This window comes from Dermacentor albipictus, chromosome 1 (genome assembly GCF_038994185.2).
Source record: "Dermacentor albipictus isolate Rhodes 1998 colony chromosome 1, USDA_Dalb.pri_finalv2, whole genome shotgun sequence".
NCBI lineage: Eukaryota > Metazoa > Arthropoda > Arachnida > Ixodida > Ixodidae > Dermacentor > Dermacentor albipictus.
In genome coordinates, this window is record NC_091821.1 from 340541362 (window position 1) to 340561780 (window position 20419).

The 20419-nt window shown below is 47.5% G+C and overlaps 1 protein-coding gene across 1 annotated transcript in view; it reads right to left on the reverse strand.

The window, feature by feature from the left end:
• Positions 1 to 18982, reverse strand: part of LOC135902928 (uncharacterized) — a 31223-nt gene extending 12241 nt beyond the window's left edge. The window contains exons 1-2 of the mRNA XM_065433588.2: positions 18604 to 18982; positions 18394 to 18480 (exon numbers count right to left, since the gene is read on the reverse strand). The gene's annotated coding sequence lies outside the window, so the exon portion shown is untranslated. The remainder of the gene's footprint in view (positions 1 to 18393; positions 18481 to 18603) is intronic.
• Positions 18983 to 20419: the final 1437 nt, after the last annotated feature.

Here is a 20419-nt window from a genome sequence, read left to right on the forward strand (position 1 = left end):
TCTTGAAGTACAATGGAGTGAGTGATTGTTTATATTCCTCCATTCTCACTCTCGCACTCTTTTCCTGTTTGTATTTCCCATCTCCCTCCAGACCCAGTGTACCGTAGCAAACTCGAGACTCATCTGGTTGATTTCCTTGTCTTTGCTATCTTTGCGCTCTATCTATCTATCTATCTATCTATCTATCTATCTATCTATCTATCTATCTATCTATCTATCTATCTATCTATCTATCTATCTATCTATCTATCTATCTATCTATCTATCTATCTATCTATCTATCTATCTATCTATCTATCTATCTATCTATCCATCCATCTATCTATCTATCTATCTATCTATCTATCTATCTATCTATCTATCTATCTATCTATCTATCTATCTATCTCTGCCCTTTCCAGAATAAGATTCAGGTTATCTATTCCTCTCGACTGCTTCCGCTCGCGCTCGTAACACCCACGTTTAACATGCGCAATCGTGAAGGGACAGCGTCGAACTTCGCGTTCTTGGCAATGATTTCCGTCTTCCTCACTCCATTCTCTACTGGGCAGAAAGCGCGGCGTGAGCTTTAATCGAAAACAAAAACTTCTCAATAGACGCGAGTCTCGTTGTCTCACGTGCATAAAAACAAAAGGACTTCACAACACACCCGCGCGCAAACTTTCAATTCTACACCGTTGATCGCGACGGCGAGCGAGACGATATAGTACAGCGTATACGCTTCCGGCAAAACACGCGGCGAGGCAAGCTGCAGCGCCTGCAGGCGTTTCTGCGATGGAATTGCGCTGGCGAGCAGTTGCCTTCGTACGAGGATCACAATGGCCCATTGTTGTCGACGATTCTGCCTCACCGCCGGGCTGGGAAAAAAGACCAGCCGCCGCTATGCCGGTATACGAGTGCGGAGAGCTCTAATTCAAAGGGAAGGCACGTGAAACGACATCCGTATAGTGTGCCGCATGTCGCTATTTCTCGCTAGTACACCTTTACGGCGCTCCGAGCAAAACGGGTGTTTGCGATAAATCACTCCATACATTGTAATGGGTCTAAATTTATTTCCGAGTAAAAGCGGTATTATGTGTATGTATATATTATATGTCAAGTCAAGTCAGGTTTATTTATAACATGCACAAAGTACAGTGTGGAAGGATACCCTGGTAAGAAAGCTGTAAACATACAGCTTGACGAGGCCAGGGGGCCACCACCTGTGTATATAAGTATGCGTGTATTATAGTAAGTTACGCGTGCAATATCGAAGGGACCAATGCTATTGTAAGGGGAAGAGATGGCTTGGCAAGCCAGAAAATAGGCGAAAACAAAAGTCGGGTGTCGATGCCTCCCTGACGTTACCGCAATAGCTCATTGTGACGTCATAGATTGTGATAGCATCTGATAAAGTCAAGTTATCCTCGTATCCCACCAGATGTGGCACGTCGACATGTAGAGATTCGACACCTGATCTCACTTTTGTTCGGGGGGTGGTGGATTCGTCCTGGTCCAATTCTAATATAGATTTTGGTAGCGATCATTACATACTTATGATTACTTTGGTAGTGGCTAATAAAAAGGAGCGCACATTCAGGATGGTTGACTGGGATGCATTTAGGAAAAGAAGAGCGCAGAGAATCGATGATGAGGGAAATGAGTTGACCTTGGAACAGTGGACTAGTCAGCTTAAAAGTGACGTTGAGGCGTCCACTAAAGAGGTTAAGACTGATATTGACACGGAACACATGGATAGTCGCCTGGCACATTTGTTGGAAGCAAAGCAGTCGATGTTAGCGAGATGGAAGGGTCAGAGATTAAATAGAAGGCTTAGAAAGCGTATAGCAGTGGTTAATCAGGAAATTGAAGACCATTGTCGGGTACTGTGCAAGCAGCAATGGGATGAAGTATGCAATTCTATTGATGGTCGCATTAAGAGGGGAGGCGCCTGGAGTTTGCTCAGACATTTACTAGATGAGACAAACACTAAGTCTAATCAGAGGACTGTGATAGGTAAGCTGGTCCATCAGGCGTGTCGGGACTCCACGGAGCAGGAGTTGCTAAAGGATTTGGCTCAGAGATACCTTCCGTTGGAGACCTGGCACGATACACCTGATGTGGTTTTGGAATATAGTGGAGACGAAAATGCAGCTATGGACGCGGAATTTACTGAAAGTGATATAAGGATGGCGCTGCAGAATCTTAATGGTCGATCGGCATCAGGGCCGGATGGCATTACGAATAAAATGCTGCGGAATTTAGACGATGGGTCAATTGAGTTCCTTACACGGCAGATCAATTGCCTATGGAAGGAAGGCTCTTTCCCGGAAGAGTGGAAACTGGCAACTACTGTTCTGATACCCAAACCGGGGAAGGCCATAGGGCTTGAAAATCTCAGACCCATTTCCCTGACGTCGTGTTTGGGAAAAGTCGCTGAGCATGCCATTTTAAATAGGCTAACGCGTTATGTTGAGGGCAATGGGGTCTTTCCGCACTCGATGATAGGATTTCGGCCCGGCCTCTCGACTCAGGATGCTATGATCAGGATTAAGCATCAGATCCTTGACCGGCGAACAAGGGATACTAAGGCACTAATTGGACTTGATGTGGAAAAAGCTTTCGATAAAATCCGACATTCTTTCATTATACGGGTGCTATCGGACTTGAATTTGGGGCGGCGGCTTTTCAATTTTGTCAAGGCTTTCCTTACGGATAGAAAGACATGTCTCAGGTTTGGGGAGATAACATCGGAAGTCGTTAAATTGGGTTGCTGTGGTACTCCGCAGGGATCCGTACTCTCGCCTATGTTATTCAATCTGGCGATGTCGAAGTTGGCTAATAGACTGGACACTGTCCAGGATATTGGCTATTCTATCTACGCGGATGACATTACTATATGGAGTGTCGGTGGTAGTGATGGAGAGCTTGAGGCTAGGCTGCAGCAGGTGGTAACGCTTACGGAGGAGTATCTGGGTCTCATGGGGCTCAAGTGCTCCTCTAAAAAGTCGGAGTTGTTGATCTTCAAATCTAAGAAGCTAGGTCGTAGGCCGAGGGGTTGGGTACCGGACGTTGAGCCTTGCATTAGAATTCTTACTAGGGAAGGGTCGGTGATACCCAAAGTTGAAGCAATCAGGGTCCTGGGTTTTGTACTTGAAGCGAACGGATCGAACATTAGAACCATTCAGCGTATTACCAAGAAAACGGAGGAGGCCATAAGACTTATAAGAAGGATCTCTAATAGGCATAGGGGTTTAGGAGAAGAAGGTGCAATGCGCTTAGTTCACGCATTTATTATGTGTCATTTCTCGTATGTGGCAGCTATGCTAAATTGGAATAGGGGGGAGAAAAATAAATTGGATGCATTAATCAGAAAAGCCATCAAGGCTGCGCTTGGTCTGCCTATAACTACGTCAAACGATATGTTGTTACGACTGGGTTTGCATAATACTTTAGATGAAATTGCTGAGGCTCAACGTTCCGCACAGAGGGAGCGGTTGCTAGGTACACCACCGGGTAGGTATATATTAGAGTCAATTGAAGAATCGGTGGCTGTGTCGCACGATAGGGCGCCCCTACACGAGTTGAACGTGAACCTTAGGGCAAATATCATGGTTCGTCCATTTCCGCGGAATGTGCACCCCGTGCACAATGTAGGGAGGCGGGTCGCGAGAGCTAGGGCTTTGTTACGAGAGGCAAAGGATCAGGAGGAGGAGTATGCGTTTGTTGACGCCGCATGGATTAATGGTAAAAATGCTTATTCGGTGGTGGTAGTAGATGGCAAAGGGAGCGTTAGAAATGCTGCTTCCATTTATACCAAAGATCCGGGGGTTGCTGAACAGGTGGCTATTGCTCTAGCACTAATTGATTCTAGAAGAGTTTTGGTGTTTAGCGACTCGCGATCTGCGATTACAGCCTTCTCGAGAGGACTTGTTGCGGAACCGGCTAACAGACTGCTGCAGGGTAGGGATATCACTTCGCATACCGTTACTTGGTTCCCGGCGCACATGGGGACAGTGGAGGGAGCCCCGCGTAACCTCAACGAGGTGGCGCACAGGGAGGCACGAGGATTAGTGTGCCGTGTACTCCCTGAAGGGGCTGGATCTCCCGCTCCTGAGTACAGGGACCAACTGTTAACCTACAACGCAATCACCAAGCACTATTACTTAGGGCGCAGGGCATTCCCGTTGCCACATCCTAAATTAAATAGGCCGCAGGCGGTTACATTAAGGCTTCTGCAGACACGGACGTACCCTAACCCTGTCATCATGAATAAAATTAATCCGGACTGCGGGGTTTCAGTCTATTGTAGTAAGTGTGGGGGTTTGCTCGATTTACAACACATGCTGTGGCGCTGCTTGGCGTTGGCCGGTGATGGTTCTCGAGGTGAACAGTGGTGGCAGCGAATGCTGCACAGTGAAGTGCTGGCGGACCAGCTCAGGGCTGTCCAGAGGGCCCGTGTGATAGCAGAGGGGCTCGGCCTCTCTGTACCGACGTGGGAGTGGCCCGCATCAGTCCCAGACTGATCCCTCAGGACCTAAATAAAGTTCTTCATACCATACCATACGGCAGAGCTGCCTTGCTTCCTAAAAGAACCAAAGGTTCAACCTAGAAAGCTGCTAGAAGCTATAACACGTTATGAAGGGTCAAAATACAGGAAAATACGTCGAAGTTCTTGAGATCTCGCTTGTCTGCCAGGTTAAACTTCTCGTCGAGAAATAAAAAAGAACAAGTTAGGCCTTCACTTGCACTAATGATGATAGATTTATTTTTGTCCTCGAAATGAATGACAAAAGAGATTTCATGACAAGGAAAGTTAATGTGGCTCAATAGTGTCTTCTTTACGCACCTTTTCGCAAAAACTGAACCCGGCATAAGCTTTAGTGTAGGCAGTTGTTCTTCGACATTTACTAGCCACTAAGGAACGTAAACTTCCAAGTTTTAGTAAGTGAAGAATGTGCCCCGTATATCCTTTACTTCCGGGTGCGCGTTGTGGCAGCCCATGCAGAGTACACTTTCTTTATGCCACGTTATTTCTATTTCTTTAGGCAGTAAGCAATAAAATTCTTCAGTCATGAAAATTGTGGCAGAAACCATCCAGGATGACAGTCAAAGTCAGCGATGAGCTTTCTTGTGTGACCTCCTTTATATACCCATGCCATCCGTGAATCACGAATCCTCCTGTCCGCATCAGCAGGCACACGAAGTGTCAATCTCGCTGCCAACCTCAATGCCGAATGGTAGCGCGACACAGTATGTCTCGTTTTAATTAATGCACCCCAGTTGAAATGGCATCGCGGCAATGGCTGTCCATCTAGCGGCCGTACTCGAAGCAGAGGCGTTTTTTGCGGATGAGACTATATCGTTTTAATATATTTAAGCCTACATACCCCTCGTGTCACCTTGGCGCATCTATTTTGAGGGATTGTTCAAGAATTTGCACGTGCCAGTGACGTGCCTTGACAACTTCGCCAAGACAACTTGAGTCACTGGGTGTGTTCCGCTGCTTATTGTGCAAGATGGTCCAACCATCAAAAGTGAGAGAGAGAGAGAGAGAGAGAGAGAGAGAGAGAGAGAGCAAAGACAGGAAAGGCAGGGAGGTCAACCAGACGAGCACCCGGTTTGCTACCCTACACTGGGTGTGGGGGAAAGGGATTAATAGAAAGAGGAAGAAAGGGGGAGAGTAAACACTGGGTTGTCTCTGCCAAAAGTCGGCGAAGTAGAGAAAGAAAGTCATTGCTTCAATACTTGCTGCCAAAACTGTGAAGAAAAAAAAAGTCAGTGTTGACGCACTGCCACATCCAGAGCTCGAAATACACGAACAGAATTTTTTCAGTCAAAGAAGAAAGAAAGACGAGCCCCGATGTGCCCGCCGAAATAGTCGAACGATATTTTTCAACGTCAGTTTGCAGTCGCGTAGATCGGTTAAGTACATGCAAAACAGATTACTCGGAATTCACCTTCAGCGGAGTGCTTCGATATATGAAACCGTAATTTATTCCACCAAGCGACCTCCGCTAATGAAATTAGCGATCGTCGTAGTAAGGCCTAATTGCCTAAGCAAAGTCCCCCAGGCTCACAGTCACATAAAAGCGGTTAATGACCTCAGTCGGAAGCTCATTCACATCGTGTTTGCAAACTTCCGGTCTGGAGAACGTACAATACGCTCGGGAACCATGTCTTTGCATTTGTCGTTTACATCGTTCGTTAGCGAAAATATCTTTTGTCACCGGGCTATAAATAAGAACCGCGACCAGCCTACTTAAAGACATAGGCAAGCGAGTCTGTATCATTTATGAAGCATTGTAATACCGGCTGTCTGGGGCTTGGGTCACTTCTGACATACATTACGCTGCATGGGAATAACCAGTACTTGACAAAAAAGTGCCCGCAAGTATGTGTATATAATAGCATGCAGCTTCACCAAAATTGCCATGGGCACATTTGAATTATTTTTTACTATTTATAATAGTTATCACTTAAATATTGGTAATACAGAGCAGTAAGTCATCGGGAAGGAATAAATTCTGTTCTGTTTCCATTGTGGCCCGTACATGCCATGTGTTAAAGGAAGAGAAGAAGAAAATATAATTTATTGATAGGAAAGACGGAGCGGTCAACCTGAGCTAGTGCGCTCTACAGTCTGCTACTCTGCACTGGGGAAGAGGGAAGGGGAGTGAAAGTACTGGGATGGATGATGATGATGATGATAAGAGAAGTGGTGAGTGCTTATGTAGTACATGAGACAGTTGCCTTGATAGAGCCGCTCGTCGAGCTTGGTGTCCTGCAGAAACTTCAACAACACTTTAGTTGCACGGATTGAAGTTGCAGTGTCAGGCCATGGGCCGAAGATAGCTTCCTCCGACAGTGGTTGCCTGCCAACGGTGGCTAGGAAACGTTCTAACCTCCGTCGCTCCAGCATATATGCTGGGCAATCGCACAGTATGTGTTCCAGTGTTTCAGGCATCTGGCAGTGTTCACAATCAGGGTTGCTCGATTGGCCGATGAGGTGCGCGTAGCGACGAGTGAAAGCAACGCGGCGCCGAATCCAACGTAGCAATGACGTTTTGCTCCGTGTAAGCTTCAGGGACAAACAGAATTTACCGTCTCCGTCGATCATATGTAAACGTATGTGAACGTTGTCATGGTGGGCTCCGTATGCCTTTGTAAAGGTCCTGCATGAGTGCCTTGAGAGTGTTAAAGGAAACAACAAGCCAGGGGTCTGCGGCTCATGTCTTGCTTGACTATGCCATGCATAGTCAAGGACTGAAAATGCTAAAATAATAAAAACGCTAAACAGTCGTAGAAATGAAATGCGTCACGTGAAACTCTTGATAGTTTTATTGTCACACCCCTTCGTGGGCTGTTTGCGGTAATTAAATTACAGAGTTTTATTTCATGCTAAAACCGTAATATCATTGTGAGGTACGCAGAAGTGTGGGATTCTGGTATAGTTTCGACCACCTGGATTTCCATAACGTGCGCCTAAATTGAAGTACAGTGTTCCGGATTAGAGAGCAAACGGTGTTGGACGATATTCTAGTGGACATTAGTGGCGCAAAATTCGGTATAACCCATCGCACGATGACTGTCGACGGCAATGCATTTAGCACTGAAGCAATATAGTGACACATGTTGCCACCGTCGAAACCAGGGGCCTGTACTGCGCAAGGACTCTGCTCTCGCGCTTCGTCATAAAGAATCTGCTCCATCTAGCGGTGCCGCCAAGAAGCCTGCGCGTGGCATCCGAAACGGTATCCAGTTGCCCAAGCTGACAACGTAGAAGTTCATCGGAGACCGAGGGGCACAAACGCAACGCTCCAAATCGGTGTCAAAGAGTTTCGCATCTACAGTGACACATGTCGGCGTGAAAGGGGCTCGTTAGTCCGACGGTTGGCTTCGAGCCCTGTTACCTCAGTGCAGCAGCCCGATGCGCTACCCATTCGAGCACGAACTGCCCAGTGACCCAAGTAGGCAGAACAATGGTGTGATAGATAGGAAAGTGCGCGAACTACCCTAATAATGTTAACTCCTATGAAAGATCCTTTAAATTTCTCCGATTCCGGGTTGAATCGAACCCACGTCACGCGGTTTTATCGATTACAGCCACCCCAATCCTTAGCAGGCTGCAGCACAAATGAACTAGGCATGTGCCGGCTTTCAATGAACGTCTTTAATACCGATGCTTTAGCGAGTTGCGCCATGAATGCACTGGGTATGTGCCGCTGTTCAATGAACCTCTCGGCAACTTGCGTCACTGAGTGTGTGTCACTGTGTGTGCGGCAAGCGAGGGAACAATTCTCAGCGTACGGGTGCACCGGCGTGCCACAGCTCTCGTCTTGGAAACCACGCGCGCGCTTCTTGGCAGCACCACTAGACGGCGCAGCCTGTCCAGAAGGAAGCAGCCCGGTTGCCGCACGAATGCATGGCGCGCCCGTGCTCTCGTACGCACGGGCGCGCCATGCATATCGGAAGCCACGCGCAGGCTTCGCGGCGGCGGAGGCGCTAGGTGGCGCCAAGCGTGGAAGCGCAAAAGAGGAGGTAATACGAAGGTAATACGTCTTGTAGGTAAATGTATTCAATACGCGTTACCATCGACAGTCATCGTGAGATGGATTCTGCCATATCATTTCAATGTCAATATCAATTCTGCCAGGTATATCAGTGCGAAATCAGCAAAGCAGTGCATACCACGGATATTATAAATTTAAAGGCCGTGATATGAACAATTTGAGGACAAATATTTTAACGAAACTTTATCATTCAAGAACCTTGTTTACATTTTTGTACATATGCAACGGCCAGGGAAAAATCTCAGTGACGCTGTCCTTCGTTCCAATGTACTGCGCAAGAGCAGCTGTCACCGGTCCTGTATTGTAATTGCACCGAAATTGTAGACCCAGCAGAGATCACATATAAAAAGCAACATTTATGCAAAATATACATTAGAAATGCGAAGTATATTGGAATACACAAATGCGAAGATAAAGATTGATAAAAAGCAAAAAAGTGTTTCTGCAAACAAAGTTCACTGCGTGTGTCCACAAATATTTAATTACTTGTCCAAATATTTGTCCACAAGATATTTAAATATACGTATAAGTATCCAATAATTCTACGTATCTAAGCAAAAGTCACTGTATACAGTGTGTTTCAGCCTAGCCGTCTCTGTCAGCCTGCAGCTCCTAGGGCAAGGATCATGTCTGCTTTTTCCTCGTTGGAAAAATGCATCACGAGAGTGATCGCGCTTTAACAGCCGATGCACGATAGTCTGTTTATCGCTGCCTGGAACTACCACATATCACCGCCACCACGTCCGTCAGTCGCTTTACGCAGCGCAGGAGATAACGGTTGCTAGCTTAAACCGAACAGCCAACGCTTGCGTCGCTGCCCTGTCACTTTTTAAGCGGCAGCGCACCTATGGCTGTTTGTTCACGGAACGCTTGGGAGCAGTGCAATCACGACGCGCAAGCGGGCATGTCACGTTGTGTGTGTTTCTTTTTTTATTACTTCGCGGGCACCCGCAGTGAGCGGCAAAACACTAATACTTAATAGATGGAAAGGCAGAAACTGTTTATTCGGACGTTTTGCAAACTGCTCTGCAACTTTGTAATTGGAATTTCTTTCCTAGCTTCGTTCCTGCAGAAGTTAGTTCATTATTCTTGACTAATTATCAAACAAAATAAAATATAGCGTGACACACTGCGTACCAAAGTGAGCAACATGCATTTGGTCGCGTTGTCTTAGAATGCATCGGCATATGTTTAAACTCTGGCTAAAGTTAGCTAAAACACCCTGTATAATGCGTCAAACAAGGCAAATAAACATGTTGCGCAATCACACAAATGCACAGATCACAGTACACCTGGCTTAGTTGCTCAGTGGCTATGGTATTGGGCTGCTGAGCACGAGGTCGCGGGATCAAATCACGGCCACGGCGGCCGCATTTCGATGGGGGCGAAAACACACGTGTACTTAGATTTACGCGCACGTAAAAAAACCCCAGGTGGTCGAAATTTCCGGAGTCCTCCACTACGGCGTGCCTCATAATCAGAAAGTGGTTTTGGCACTAAAAGCCCATTATTTTAGTTCTTTAGTCTTGTGGGTGCAACGAAGAAAAGCGGGGAGAAAGCGCGCCGCCTTCCGTCGCGGGCGATGCATTGGGGGAGTAAAGGGAGGGTGGGCGGGCCTCATGTTCTGTGAACTAAAATAACCACTGAGCAACTACGCCAGGTGTACTGTGATCTGTGCATTTGTGATTGCGCAACATGTTTATTTGCCTTGTTTGACGCATTATACAGGGTGTTTTGGCTAACTTAAGCCCCATAAGCTCCCCCTACCCCACCCCCTGGCTACGCCCCTGCTTACAACGGACGCTGATAGACTAAGCTAGCAGACGAAACAACCGTGGCTTCAATGCGACATTGCAAAAAGCAAGAGCACCTTCCAATGTGATAAGTCGAGAATGTGATTCCTATAGAAAGCGAGAGCCTTCGTGAGGCTATGCAGTCTTTAAATTTTGCCTATGTTTCTCTAGAGAATGTTGAAGCCACCAGACGCTACAGAAACAAGAGGACAGAACCATGCCCTATGAGTGGATTTGAATAACGATATATTTCCTTTCTCTCCTTCTCTCTCTCTATCATTAGACTTCGACTTCGACCATCCGGTGACAAAGGCACTCGCAATCATTGTATTTCAAACAAGAAAGAGCTCCGCTGGTTGTCACTAAGAAATACACGACTTCCTTTGTTTCGGACAACAGAACCTATTGAATCGAACTGCACGTGGACGCCATAGCTCTGCACGAGTAAGGAGAGAGAGTAGGAGCGTCGTTGGCACGCCGTAGCGTGTGCCTCAGCGCATTGCACGTAATTGTTGACGCGACCGGAACGTAACGAGCGGTCCCCCCGGAAACGACCCCGTGCCATTAATCACCGCTTAGCGTGCACCCCGTTCTCAGACGCCCGCGCGAGTTTCGACCGCAGTGTTTTGATACCTGCTCCCGATATATCTCTCTCGAATTCGCGCCGGGATCATAATTCTTCCTCGACAAATAGGCGACTCGATGAGCTGTTTACGCTGCTCGTGCGAGGGCGGATTTCTTCTCGTTTCTCTGCGTTCTTTTGTTCACTCCGTCCTCCCCTATTCTGTTCTCTGCATTTTGCTGCTGCTTGCTCTGCGTGAGAACTCCATTAGGAGGGGACCCGAAAAACACGTCGCGCGCAGGCAAACAACAAGCTTTTCCGCGCTCCATTATGCATCTATATGCGACGCACAGCCGCGGTGGGGCCGTGGGAAACGCGAGACGCGGTGGGCAAAACTCGCAGCAGGATCAATGCGATGGCAGACACGCTGTGTAAGTGGTCAGCTTTTCTACGGGGCGCTGTGGGAGAAGCGACCGGCGAAGAAAGAATAAATAAGAGAAACTGCTGCCGCTATAACTGTGGACAAGCGAAGTAGAAAGCTGGGGAGAAAAGTTGCGGTATTAAGAGAAAAACAGCAAAAGAAAGCCTCAGGATGTGTGGATCGACTGTAGCGACATCAAAGGAAGGAAATAAAACAACGTAACATTGGCGCACGGAAAATGAAGGCTATGGCGTGAGCGTGAGTGTAAGAAGAACAATAGTGCGTACGATCGCACAGGGAAGCAGCGTTCGCAGGGGCAAAAGTTGCTCGTTATAGGAGCGGTGTTTACGCCTGCATAATGTGCATTTAACTTGATTATGTGGCGTATGACAGCGGTAATCAACCTCCCGCTTCGTGAAAATGGCGACAAATGAACGGAAGAAAATGGGATGAATATCCATTGCAACGATATTAGATTCAACACGGACGCATTGTTCTTTATCAACTAACACATACGCGGAAAACTCTGCTACATTCTTAGCTCTTCCTTCCCCGAACTTGCACTCCGGGAACAGTTCCTTGACAATTGAATCCAATCGCTGGAATACACGTCCAGAGTTGCCGGAAGTTGTCGGCGCCATCTTTTCTAAAATGATTTTCCGTCTGATGACAACCAGCAATACTGCGGAGTTAAATATTAATTTTATAACTTCAAAGAATTGCTGAGGAGAAAAGGTTGTCGAGTGCGCTTAAAGCTTATTGAAAAAGAAAAAAACGCTTCCCTAACAAAAAACTCGGCGCCCTTCCACTATATATAGTATATAGCTGTAATTTATAAATCTGTATATAGCTGCGAGCATGCATTTCTTAGCATATCACTGCTGAAAACGAATACCATTGTATATCCATTCCGCAGTAAAGAGTATTTGCACGTGCCATTTATTCGTACTAAGCATGGGCGGCAAACTTTACGTCACGCACTTGCAGTTTTGTTGAACAGACTTATTTTCAAAGACATTCATGTGGAAATGTCCAGCATACGTAACATACGAGAGTTTTGCATTCCGTAATGTCAGTACTCTTTTACCACTGCTGTTCGTATATTTAAGTATTTATAATTACTGTCAAGCTGCTCTTATATTACATTGTATAACACTAGAGGTTGACCTGCAATGATAAACAGTTAAAATGCCTTGTTAATGTATATTGTAGCAATTTCTGTATACCTTGTATATGGGGGGCTCGGGCGCTTCTCACTTTTCACTTTTTGCCCGAGCATTCCCGCAATGTGATGATGTAAATAAATTTCAACTTCAATTTCAACTTCAACTCTGTGAATAAGGATGACAAGCGAAGCTGTGTATGTGGTCCCCTTAGTGGCAAACTGCACCTCCGCCGCAGGTCGGCCCAGCATTCCGCTATTTTCCGGATCAGGGCACGTATGGGTAATGCTTAACGCTTCACTTCCGCATCGGGTCGGACCGGTATTTCACTATCTTCGGGATCGGACCACGTATGGGGAGTGCTTAACGCCTGCTTCACCTCCACCGCGGGTCGGCCCGGCATTGCATTATCGAGATCGGCCCACGTATGGGCTGTGCAGCGGTGGCGTAGAGGTAGAACACCCGCCTCGCGTGCAAGAGGTCCGTGGTTCGAATCCCGGTGCCGGCAATTTTCCACCGGATAAAAAAAAAATCCGCGTGTTGATGAAATTGCATAAACAGGCCTGGAGTGTGGCCTGATCCCGGTGACCAGAACCGGTAACGCACTCCCTCACCAGAGCAGGATTGGCCACCCTGGTGCAGTACTTGGCCACAACCTCCTATATGAATAACACAATCAAACCCCGGCCCTCAGTCCCCAGCAGCTGCGAAGCAACTGACCACGGCGGCGGTCAGACCTGCAACGCTGCAGAGGGTGCTAAGAATCACTGGCTCCGGACAGGCCGCCATTGGAATATGAACCTGGCAACGTTTAACGCTAGAACGTTATCTAGTGAGGCGAGTCTAGCAGTGCTATTGGAGGAATTAGAGGGCAGTAAATGGGATATAATAGGGCTCAGTGAAGTTAGGAGGCCAAAAGAAGCATATACAGTGCTAAAAAGCGGGCACGTCCTGTGCTACCGGGGCTTAGCAGAGAGAAGGGAACTAGGCGTCGGATTCCTGATTGATAAGAATATAGCTGGTAACATACAGGAATTCTATAGCATTAACGAGAGGGTGGCAGGTCTTGTTGTGAAACTTAATAAGAGGTACAAAATGAAGGTTGTACAGGTCTACGCCCCTACATCCAGTCATGATGACCAGGAAGTCGAAAGCTTCTATGAAGACGTGGAATCGGCGATGGGTAGAGTGAAAACCAAATACACTATACTAATGGGTGACTTTAATGCCAAGGTAGGCAAAAAGCAGGCTGGAGACAAGGCAGTGGGGGAATATGGCATAGGCACTAGGAATATCAGGGGGGAGTTATTAGTAGAGTTTGCGGAACAGAATAATATGAGGATAATGAATACCTTCTTCCGCAAGCGCGATAGCCGAAAGTGGACGTGGAGGGGCCCGAACGGCGAGACTAGAAATGAAATAAACCTCATACTCTGCGCTAACCCTGGTATCATACAAGATGTGGACGTGCTCGGCAAGGTGCGCTGCAGTGACCGCAGGATGGTAAGAACTCGAATTAGCCTAGACCTGAGAAGGGAACGGAAGAAACTGGTACATAAGAAGCCGATCAATGAGTTAGCGGTAAGAGGGAAAATAGAGGAATTCCAGATCAAGCTTCAGAACAGGTATTCGGCTTTAACTCAAGAAGAGGACCTTAGTGTTGAAGCAATGAACGACAATCTTGTGGACATCATTAAGGAGTGTGCAATGGAAGTCGGTGGTAACTCCGTTAGGCAGGATACCAGTAAACTATCGCAGGAGACGAAAGATCTCGTCAAGAAACGCCAATGTATGAAAGCCTCTAACCCTACAGCTAGAATAGAACTGGCAGAACTTTCGAAGTTAATCAACAAGCGTAAGACAGCTGACATAAGGAAGTATAATATGGATAGAATTGAACATGCCCTCAGGAACGGAGGAAGCCTAAAAACAGTGAAGAAGAAACTAGGAATTGGCAAGAATCAGATGTATGCGTTAAGAGACAAAGCCGGCAATATCATTACTAATATGGATGAGATAGTACAAGTGGCTGAGGAGTTCTATAGAGATTTATACAGTACCAGTGCCACCCACGACAATAATGAAAGAGAAAATAGTCTAGAGGAATTCGAAATCCCCAGGTAACGCCGGAAGAAGTAAAGAAAGCCTTGGGAGATATGCAAAGGGGGAAGGCAGCTGGGGAGGATCAGATAACAGCAGATTTACTGAAGGATGGTGGGCAGATTGTTCTAGAGAAACTGGCCACCCTGTATACGCAATGCCTCATAACGTCGAGCGTACCGGAATCTTGGAAAAACGCTAATATAATCCTAATCCATAAGAAAGGGGACGCCAAAGACTTGAAAAATTATAGACCGATCAGCTTACTGTCCGTTGCCTACAAACTATTTACTAAGGTAATCGCAAATAGAATCAGGAACACCTTAGACTTCTGTCAAGCAAAGGACCAGGCAGGATTCCGTAAAGGCTACTCAACAATAGATCATATTCACACTATCAATCAGGTGATAGAGAAATGTGCGGAATACAACCAACCCTTATATATAGCCTTCATTGATTACGAGAAAGCATTTGATTCTGTTGAAACCTCAGCAGTCATGGAGGCATTACGGAATCAGGGTGTAGACGAGCCATATGTAAAAATACTGAAAAATATCTATAGCGGCTCCACAGCCACCATAGTCCTCCATAAAGAGAGCAACAAAATCCCAATAAAGAAAGGCGTCAGGCAGGGAGATACGATCTCTCCAATGCTATTCACAGCGTGTTTACAGGAGGTATTCAAAGACCTGGATTGGGAAGAAATGGGGATAAAAGTTAATGGAGAATACCTTAGTAACTAGCGATTCGCTGATGATATTGCCATGCTTAGTAACTCAGGGAACCAACTGCAATGCATGCTCACTGACCTGGAGAGGCAAAGCAGAAGAGTGGGTCAAAATATTAATCTGCAGAAAACTAAAGTAATGTTTAACAGTCTCGGAAGAGAACAGCAGTTTACAATAGGCAGCGAGGCACTGGAAGTCGTAAGGGAATACATCTACTTAGGGCAGGTAGTGACTGCGGATCCGGATCATGAGACAGAAATAATCGGAAGAATAAGAATGGGCTGGGGTGCGTTTGGCAGGCATTCTCAGATCATGAACAGCAGGTTGCCATTATCCCTCAAAAGAAAAGTGTATAATAGCTGTGTCTTACCAGTACTCACCTACGGGGCAGAAACCTGGAGGCTTACGAAAAGGGTTCTACTCAAATTGAGGACCACGCAACGAGCTATGGAAAGAAGAATGATAGGTGTAACGTTAAGGGATAAGAAAAGAGCAGATTGGGTGAGGGAACAAACGTGAGTTAATGACATCTTAGTTGAAATCAAGAAAAAGAAATGGGCATGGGCAGGACATGTAATGAGGAGGGAAGATAACCGATGGTCATTAAGGGTTACGGACTGGATCCCAAGGGAAGGGAAGCGTAGCAGGGGACGGCAGAAAGTTAGGTGGGCGGATGAGATTAAGAAATTTGCAGGGAATTTGCATGGCCACAATTAGTACATGACCGGGGTTGTTGGAGAAATATGGGAGAGGCCTTTGCCCTGCAGTGGGCGTAACCAGGCTGATGATGATGATGATGATGATGATGATGATGATGGTGATGATGATGATGATGATGATGATGATGATGGTGGTGGTGGTGGTGGTGGTGGTGGGGACTTTTGTGTCTACACACGGACACGATCCTGGGGGAACTAGCCCTTACAAGCTTCGCTGTAAAATTGTTTACGTCTTTGTGTTTCTTAATTAATTGATTAATTATTAATTAATGACGAAGATGAACGCGGGAGCACTGGCACGAGCTCGTTCGCGCGGTAGCGCCTAGCGGCGCCAACGAGCCAGCTGTGAGTGAGTGAGTGAGTGAGTGAGTGAGTGAGTGAGTGAGTGAGTGAGTGAGTGAGTGAGTGAGTGAGTGAGTGAGTGAGTGAGTGAGTGAGTGAGTGAGTGAGTGAGTGAGTGAGTGAGTGAGTGAGTGAGTGAGTGAGTGAGTGAGTGAGTGAGTGAGTGAGTGAGTGAGTGAGTGAGTGAAATAACTTTAATAGGTCCAGAGATGATGGCAGTTTTGTTTTAACACAAGGACATGATCCTGGGGAAAGTAGTTTTCAACAGCTTCGCTGTAAAAAATTAATGCATGTAACGTAAGTACAATGGCTGCATCTAATCGCGCTAGTTCAATGCGAGATAGACGGACAAAACAGATTCACCGACGAGAACGGTACTCGACGTCAGCGCACGTTACGAAGTGAACGGTTGTCGGTAGACGCCTACGTGCTATGCGAGGTTCTCAAGTCGGCAGGAGAGAAAAATAAAGTAAGTCGATATTCTTCATTACGAACCATTATTCTCTCGTTTTCATTATTGTAATCATAATCAGCCTATTTAAGCCTACTGAATGAAATAGAACGCTTCTCAAAGATCTACAATTACCTCTGTCGGGTTTTAACCGAGTTAAACCAAAGCCAGTCTGCGAAAAATTCGAGAGACCACTGGCTTGAGACCAGCAAGCGCACTCGATGGAAGAGAGAGGGTGATTTATGAAATTGGTAAATTTGTTCATTTCAGCTACAAATAAGCAGAGTCGACTAGATGAATCAAGGCTGAACACTTGGCGCCGTATGAGCGAGAATGCAACGCTCGTAAACATCGCGCCGTGCCCCGCCATCTCGCTCCTGAATCTACCTCGAAAAGCCGGGTTATAATTAAAGTCGGTTGAATTCTTCTTCAAGCATTTCACATGCATCAAGCTTATTTCGTCATCCTGGCTGTATGAATCTTCCCCTCTATCATCCCGCAAGTTTATCGCAAATATAGCCCTCCCTCCTCTCTCTTCCCCTTCTCCCTTCCCCCAGCGTAGGGTAGCCAACCAGACCTTAGACTGGTTAACAACCCTGCCTTCCTATATTCCTCTCTCTCTCTTTCTCTCTCTCTTTCTCTCTCTAGCCCTCATCTGTAAATAAACACACATCGCAGCCTTAATTATTAAAAAAAAAACTATTTTTCTTAACATCTTCGGTTTATTTCCCTGGAGGGTTGTTCTTAAGCCCATCTAAGAAGGTAATGTCCAAATATGGCACAATTAACATAAGCGACTAACTTACCTTTATGCTTCGCTTGTAAACATATGCGACACGATAGCGTTGAAATTCATAAAGACACATCTCGGGCACTGAATTCGTTCAGGACAGCTCGCTCAAAGCCGTCAGGAAACGGCATCGTGATTATTCGAACTTCCCAGTCAAACGCAACAGGTGTAGACGTAGTATCGTTGGTCGCAACGCGTGCGGACCTTCGTGCACGAACCTGCGTGACTGCGATGCCCTGGAGACGTCACACTCAATAGCCTACATGCAGGTTTTGCAGTGAAGTATTCGTTCTTCACATATGGTGACAGAGCAAGAAACAGCCAGCTAGCGACGGAAAGCGGGAAGCGAAGATCACAGATTATTCAGTTCTTGTTTACACAACTTTGCCTGAACTTTGGATGGCTGTAAGACACCTTCGGTGCTTACACTAAGTATCACGAGCAAAACGGTTACGTTAATGCATTCTGTTCACGTTAATACCTCGCTCACCCTTATCTCCGTCGTTAAGTCATTGTCTGGGCGCCAAAGAAGACGAGGCGTCGTCCGATGGCAGACAGCGACACCTCTACGCAGCGTCACCCAACGTGTCACGAACCATAACTCGCATGCCATTGATGTGACGAAACGCCGGTGATTAAGAATTTGGAATCTAGGAAGCGCAACATCAAAGCGACAAGATAGTATACCTGGTATAGATGACACGGCGAGCGCGCACTTAATTTTTTTTTTCTCTTGGCGACGAACCAACTGCTTATGAGATCATTCACTCGCCCTGTGTGATTCCCGCGACGTTTTCTTCCTTCTTTTCCGGTTTTCCCGCACACTGCGTTGCCCCAGTCACGGCTGAGAAAATTCACGCTGGTAATAGAAGAGAGTAGGGGAGGGAGAGAGGGTGGGGGGGGTGAATGATGCAGGTGACGAACAACGCCCTCGGGTTGTTGTTGAGAACGGTTTAGAGGCGGTAGCTTGACACACACTCACACACACACTCATAAAAACACGTCCGATGAGCGCTCACAACACGTTCGACACCAGTTGGCGCACTTCAGCCCAGAGATCACGCCTGGAACCTGTCCGCTTCTCGGGATCCCGCGTGTTTACCATATTCCGTTGCGCTCCCTCCGCCTCCATGCGCTGCTCGCCTGTCTGTCACTGCCGCTCCGCATGTAGGCGAATCGCACCAGCTCGTTGCGCGGTCTTTCCGAACGCGGTGAATCGGCCGCCCGTAGACGACGCTGCGTGGCACAGTCTATAAGAGGACTTTCCCGTGACTGGACAAACAGAAGAAAAAGGCCGTGACCTCTTCTAAACGAGGCGGGCTTTTGCTTTCTTCTTCCTCTTTTGGCCTCGGCGAGGTGCGCGACCCTCATAAATTAAGCCCACGCTTAAGCAACTGTTCGAAAATGCAGCGGCCGCTTCTTTCGACGCGATCCCGCTGCCTTTGCGCGGTGACACTGCACCCTTATCTGCCAACCGGTTCGAACTTTGGGCGCACCCAGGATCCGCGCGTGCGGGCCGCCGTTGTTTACTTTCTTTCGCGCCAACTCGACGCTTACTCTAGCTTATTATTTTAACAGGCTTCTATTACGTTTTTTTTTTCTTTTTGATCTCTCTCCCTTTCGTAACCACATCGTTCGTCCCTGCGTTGACGCCCCGTGCAGAGGACGGGGCGGCAGCATTGAGCAATCTCGCTCAATGGGAAGAGGTCAAGGCAGCAGGCAGGCAAGGCTCTTTCTACACTCGTGCTGGTCTGGCAACACCGTGGCGTCGCATGGCGTCGCGCTGTTTTTGTTTGGAAGCCTACCACTAAACGGGTCCAGTTGCGAGAAAGTGCGGTAGCCGCGGTTAGAAACCAGCCAAGAGGGGATGGCACAGAAGGAAAGGGCCAGGAGTTGAAAGGAAGGAAGACAGAGAGAGAGCAAAGGCAAACCGCTCTTCGTAAAGTTAACGGTCGGGAGAAGCGCCGCCCAGTGGATGGACGGGGATCGGGCGGCGACGGCGGCAACTGCATTATGCACTTGCCTTTCTCGGGGACACACACGCGCGCGAGCGCGATGAGATGCAATTGGAGCTAATGCCTATTCCGGCGCTTCGGACACAGAGCGGCTCGCTGCGCGACACCGGCGGATACAGCGCCACTGCTGCGCGACGCCGGCGACTTCTCCGGCTGGATGCGAGTGGGCGGCAGGAGGGCTCCCCGCTACTCGACGCATTTGCAAATGGGTACGCGTCCGGCTAATGAGAATTGGGGACCTCGTGCTCGCTTTTCCTCGTGAAGCGAGAAGGTACTCTAGAAGCTTACAAATACTTTCTCTCTCTCTCTCTCTCTCTCTCTCTATCTATCTTGCTATCAATATTTGTTGGCGATAATGCGCCGCTGGTTTCTGACACAGAGGTTCGTGTTGTCACGTGGTAGGGACGATGAAGAAAGCAGCAAAACTGTGAATGGCGAAATTGGTGTTTTATTGGGCGAACCTGCGCCCTCAAAAACGGGCTACACTCAAAGCACAACGATAGCGGAGAATGCATTCGGCGATCGACGAAAATCCGATCTGCCTGTTAAGGCCGATCCACACGACGGACCAAATTGCTCTTTTGGACCGCGGTCCGCGCATCACGTGATAGGATGTCACCAGTTCGTGCGTACCGCTGTTGGCCCGCGCAAGACCGCGGCTCTCGCGGTCCAACAAATCGCCGAGCCTTTTCCCGCTTCCGTTTTGGCGGCGGACCGCATGCAAACCACAGCGATTGTGGCTTAGCCAACGGATGTTGTACGGCAACAGAGTGTCTTCAGCCA